Consider the following 5,577-nt stretch of genomic DNA (forward strand, 5'->3'; position numbering starts at 1 on the left):
TCATATTTCCAATGCAGATCTTGACAGACGAGAAGGAGTGAGAAGCAAAATTAAAAGAATTTTTTTTATTCCCCCAAATTGAGGAGGAATGATTTTTAACCAAATCTATTATAATGACTGATTAATTTTTTGAAACCAAACATCATTTTTCATTCATTAATTGAACCAAACATAATCAATGACTGTGTGGTTTCATTTTTATTAAAAAATGTGATTCCCTCTAACAATATTGTCAATTATAGTGTCGTTTGTGAGGGTAATTTCGTCCTTTAACCCTTCACATACAATTACTTTTGTTTTGATAAGAAAGTCGATACCTCCTTTTGATCAATAACAATTTGGTGTGAGGAACATGTATCATAAGATATAAAGTTTTAAACATTTAAGTATTCGGGTAACCGGTTATCATGTTGATGTGGTATTTAACTCAATATCATTTACTGACATGGTTATTGACATAGAATTTTTTTAATCTAAAAGTAGTCTTTTTCTTAATCTAAAATTAGTATTCAACTGGTTACCCGGATATTTAAATGTTCAAAACTTTATATTTTAAGTAGCAAAATAAAAAATTTGAAAGTACGTTACCCAAAATAGGAATCAAGTTAAAGTACGTTTTTTTTTAATGCAATTTTCCCAAATAAAAACGAGAGTGACCATTACCATACCTAGTGAAGTCTAGGGACGTTGTTTGTGGATAAGTGTAAACCACAGGGACCAAAAGTGTAGTTTACTCTAAAACAAGGCCATCTTTACTTTCCCAAAACCATCCAAGCGGGAGCTGTTTAGGGGTTAGGTTCTCTCGTTTTGTTTTACCGATTCGCGTATACTCTCTACGGATCAGAGCAAACCCTAACCCTAGATTTGGATCATGTCGTCCAAGCAAGGTGCTCCACAATAGTTCTCCTTTGGCTGTTCCTTTGGAAATCAACTATCGATTTTGTTAAAATACTGTCAATTTCTGTTATTATTGAAATTTCTGAACAATTTGTTCGTGTTGAGCAGGTGGAAAAGCGAAGCCATTGAAGCAACCAAAAGCTGAAAAGAAGGAGTACGACGAGGTATTCTTCATCATCTCGATTAAATCACCGTCTCCTATGTCTCTTTAGTTCGTAATTCTGTACTTTATCTTTATTTTTCTATTGTTTTAAAATCTATATATATAGTTGGATCAGACAACATGTTGGTTGATTTCTATTATTCCTTATGTTATATGTGTTTTTTTGTGTTATCGTGCTCTGCTGGTTACGTAGTCAATTTTGCTGCTTAAGCTTGTAGACTAGTCTCAACTATATAGCAATCGTAGGATGTTTCAAAGTCTTATCTTTCGTTAAGCCCAATTGATTTAATAGATAAGGATCATGCGTAACAGCATAAGCAAATTTGTAGCTGCCATCAAATCATAATTTATGTTTTGTGTGTTTTATGTGTTATTGTGCTCTGCTGGTTGCGTTAAGATGGTCAATTTTGGTGCATAAGTTGCAGGCTAGTCTTAAAATATTTAGCAATTATATGATGTTTCAAAGTCGTTTCTTTCATTAAGCTCAATAAATTTAGTAGAAAAGGATCATGTGTAAGCAAATTTGTAGCTGCCATCAAAACATAATTTATGTTTTATGTGCTATCGTGCTCTGCTGGTTATGTTATGATAGTCAATTTTGCTGCTTAAGTTGTAGGCTAGTCTTAAATATTGAGCAATCATATGATGCTTCAAAGTCTTCTCTTTTGCTGAGTGCAACAAATTTAATAGATCATGCATAAGCAAATTTGTAGCTGCCTTCATAATCATAATTTCTTTTTGTATTAAAGCTTATGTGCATCCCCTCTCCTTTGTATTCTTTCTACCAAGAAAAAGTTAAAACAATGATGTGTGATGGTCGATGTGGTGGTTGCCATATATTTGCTCTTATGGAATGGTAGGACTGATCCATTTCGATTGGCATGGGAGTCCAACTATGTTGTATTGCCAGAATCCATGTTATAAACTCGATACAAAGCACAAATTCCGCAAATAGGAGACGTTTTAAAGCTTGGTCAGGAGCCTCTCTTATGGGGTTGACTTGCACATTGTTCCACACTGTCTAGTTGAAAGTTGAAACCAAAGACAACATGTTTGATTCATGTTGTATGAATGCATATTGGGAGGACTTCTACATCAAATTGATACCTAAAATTGTCTAGCAGATTTGAAAGAAGAAACTACTAGCTCGCTGAGATTAAGATCAAACATACTGAGATAGGAACCTAAAACTAAACTGTTTTTTGGAAGGTTTGGAGAGAGTTGGATTCTCGTGAGAAATCTCATTTTCCGTGAGAAGTGTAAACTTAAATGTGAAGGTGACTGCCTTCACAAAAACCGGTGAAGGTACACATTCAGGTCCTGTAACCTTTATGACCTTCACAAAGTTTTAAACAAGATTTTCTTGAAATGTTATTATTGAAAAAAACTATCTACCTGATGAACTTAAGCATACCGAGCAAAACTGACCTGCTTTAGAACACAGGGTTAGCACATAGATAGCCGCCAAGTTGTGCATTCCTTTCATTCCAATTGAACAGATTTACCTTTTTTCTTGCAGATGGATAAGGCAAACCTTCAAAAGAAGAAGGAAGAGGAAAAGGTGGGTATCTTTTTCTCCTCGTATTTATCACAAATCGCGATGCCTAAATTTAGGTTGCTAAATTTATGACATGAATTATGGGCAGGCACTGAAGGAGCTTAGAGCCAAAGCGCAAAAGGGAGCATTGGGAGGTGCTGGTCTCAAGAAAAGTGGTAAGAAATGAGGTAAAAGTTATTACATATTGTATGTCATAAATGAATGATGATGTTCTTAATGTGTTTGCATCAAGTCTTTTGTGATTGTTCTTGTGTAAAACTCAAGAGGAACAATCATACTGGCTGCCATTTGGTATTGTTGTTTTCTGGGGTGTACTGATTTTATATGGAAGTTATTAGTAATGGTTTATCGTTTATGGTTTGTAAGGTTGTTAACGGGTTGAATCTTTATTTAGATATGATATTGTCCGATCCATTGTAATTTTGTACTTAGGGGCCGTTTACCAAACGCTTACCTGGTAAGCGCTTACTGGTAAAATTTAACACTATCATTTACTTACATGGTAAGATTTTAGTCCACCAAAACGGTGTCGTATGCAACGATGTACCCGGTAAGCGCTTACCGTGGTAAGAGTCGTCACCCTCACTTACCGGGTAAGACTCTTGGTCCTTGACATATTCATCCGGTAAGATAATGTGAGTTGGTGTTCACTTACCCGAGTAAGCGTTTGGTAAAGGGCCCCTAAATGTTTACTGGGTCTCTATACCTTGCCGATGAACATGGCAAGAATCGGTAATCTTACTCGGTAAGAGCGATCGGAGCGATGACTAGAAACCAAGAGTGCTAATCCGGTAAGTGAGGGTGATGACTCTTATTATCTGATTATCTCTTACTAGATGAATTGTTGCATATGATGTTTTAACGAATTAGAATCTTACCCAGTAAGGTAAGTGGGAGTCTTGACTTTTACTAGTAGCGGTCATCGGGTAAGCGTTTATGTATAACGCCCCTAAATTACTTGATACTTTTTGCATAAAGTAGGGTCCGAGGGGGTGTGGTGCATATAGACTTTATTTTTACTCAAATAATAGAGATTGTTTTAGTGAGAAAAAGGTGTTTTCAAAAAGATTTTGGTAAAGAAACAAGTTCCCATTTGGTTTTCAGGCATCAAAAGGATTTGGATTTTAAAGCCATTTCAATCTCATGTTTGATTTGTTGGATTGTTGTGATTTGAAATCCTATAATTTAATTAGAATCATACAAACATAGGGTTTTGAAATCCTTAGGGAGTGTTTGGGATTTTGCAAGATTGTATGAAATAAGGTTTAAAAACATTTATTTTGTAATAATTGATTAATAAAAAATATTTTAATTATTTATAATTCTTTTAAATAATTAATGGAATCTAATTCCATTCCAAATCCTATACACCAATGATTTCAATTCAAATTTCTATGAGTTCAAATCTCTTCATGAAATCCAAGTCTCTCAAAAATAATCCTGCAAATCAAACAAACGACGAGTGTTTGAAAATTTTTTGAAGAAAAAGAAAAGTATGGAGGAACTCGAAGACGGAAGATGAACTACAATATATTCTTTTGAATCAAGTCGTTAAACTATTTTTTAACGAATAAATTCTTCAATTTTATGCAATTGGACAAATAAATCCTTAAATTTATTGAAACTCAGAAACACAACGAACTTTTATATTTTGAGCGATTAAATCTCTTAACATTTTTTTTTAAATAAACAACTTATAGAACTAAAGCGATATATATATATCTATGTATCTGGATCAGTAATAAAGTACAATGATCTAATAAAAATTGATTAAATATCATATTCATTATTTATTTTTCTAATTCAAATGGGAATCATAAGAAAATCTAATAATTATTTATTTTTTAAAAATAACAATGATATGATCGTAACAGACACTTGTTATTGCCAGTTAAATTTGAAAATAAACAAGGGTTCATAAAAAGTGTTTTTTTTGTTTTTTTTTTTAATAACATACATTAACAAATAGTATTTCATACATGAAAAAAAAAGGTTATAAAAATTTCTATCAAATACTTTATAATATAATATAAATAATTAATCTTGTATTCTCCATTTTATAGAAATTTTTATATTTTGTCTTGTTTATCATAGCTATGCTTTTCGATCTTGTCACCATCATGTGAAAATCGTATATTTGGTCAATAACTTTTGACAATGATATCCAATTCTCCATCAATATTTCCAAATCCATATATGGTTTAAGGTCTTCAAGTCCGTTTCAGGTTGGGGAATAAAAATATCAAAGAATAAATTGTATGAAAAAGTAAAATATTTTAACTTAATTTCTATTTTGAGTAACATTCCTTCAAAATTTTCATTTTGGTACCTAAATTTTAAACATTTAAATACCCATGTAACCAGTTGAATACTAATTTTAGATTAAGAAAAATCCATATCACTAACCACATCAATAAATAATACTGAGTTGGATACATATTACTCGCCACATCGACATGATAACTAGTTACCGAATACTTAAATATTTAAAAATTTACATCTTAGTCACCAAAATGAAAGGTCTGAAAATATGTTAGTTAAAATAGAAATCAAGTTAAAATACGTTATTTTTTTATACAATTTATCCAAATATCAAATGACAAAAAACAAAAATATTTTTTCATCCCCCCATTTAACCGAAAATAAAAATTTATACTTTGAAAAAGTAGCCCATTATATAAGAAAATCAAACAGTTTATTTTGTTACTAGAAGTGTACTCGCGCAATGCAGCGAGATACATCGTGATTTTAATATTTCATTTTATTCTTTATCTCAGTCGATGTTATAATATGACTTTATGTGATTTTGAGAAAGAAGTGATGTTTTTATTTTTGAATAAAATATATGTTTGAAGATATTATAAAAATTTGACAAAAATATATCGATATTAGTATCAAATTAACTATTTGAAATTCCTCATTTTTTGTGTAATTTTTTAATTCAATTTTTTTATAATTT

General features: G+C 31.5%; 1 long non-coding RNA gene across 1 annotated transcript; it reads left to right on the forward strand.

Annotated features, from left to right (window-relative positions):
• The first annotated feature begins 753 nt into the window (after positions 1 to 753).
• LOC112516869 lies at positions 754 to 2,979 on the forward strand. The gene is made up of 4 exons (XR_003069626.1): positions 754 to 887; positions 1,006 to 1,061; positions 2,580 to 2,621; positions 2,707 to 2,979. It is a non-coding gene; the product is annotated as an uncharacterized LOC112516869 (long non-coding RNA).
• The last annotated feature ends 2,598 nt before the right edge of the window (positions 2,980 to 5,577 follow it).

The sequence above is a fragment of the Cynara cardunculus genome, assembly GCF_001531365.2.
Source record: "Cynara cardunculus var. scolymus isolate 2C chromosome LG 8, CcrdV1, whole genome shotgun sequence".
Lineage (NCBI taxonomy): Eukaryota > Viridiplantae > Streptophyta > Magnoliopsida > Asterales > Asteraceae > Cynara > Cynara cardunculus.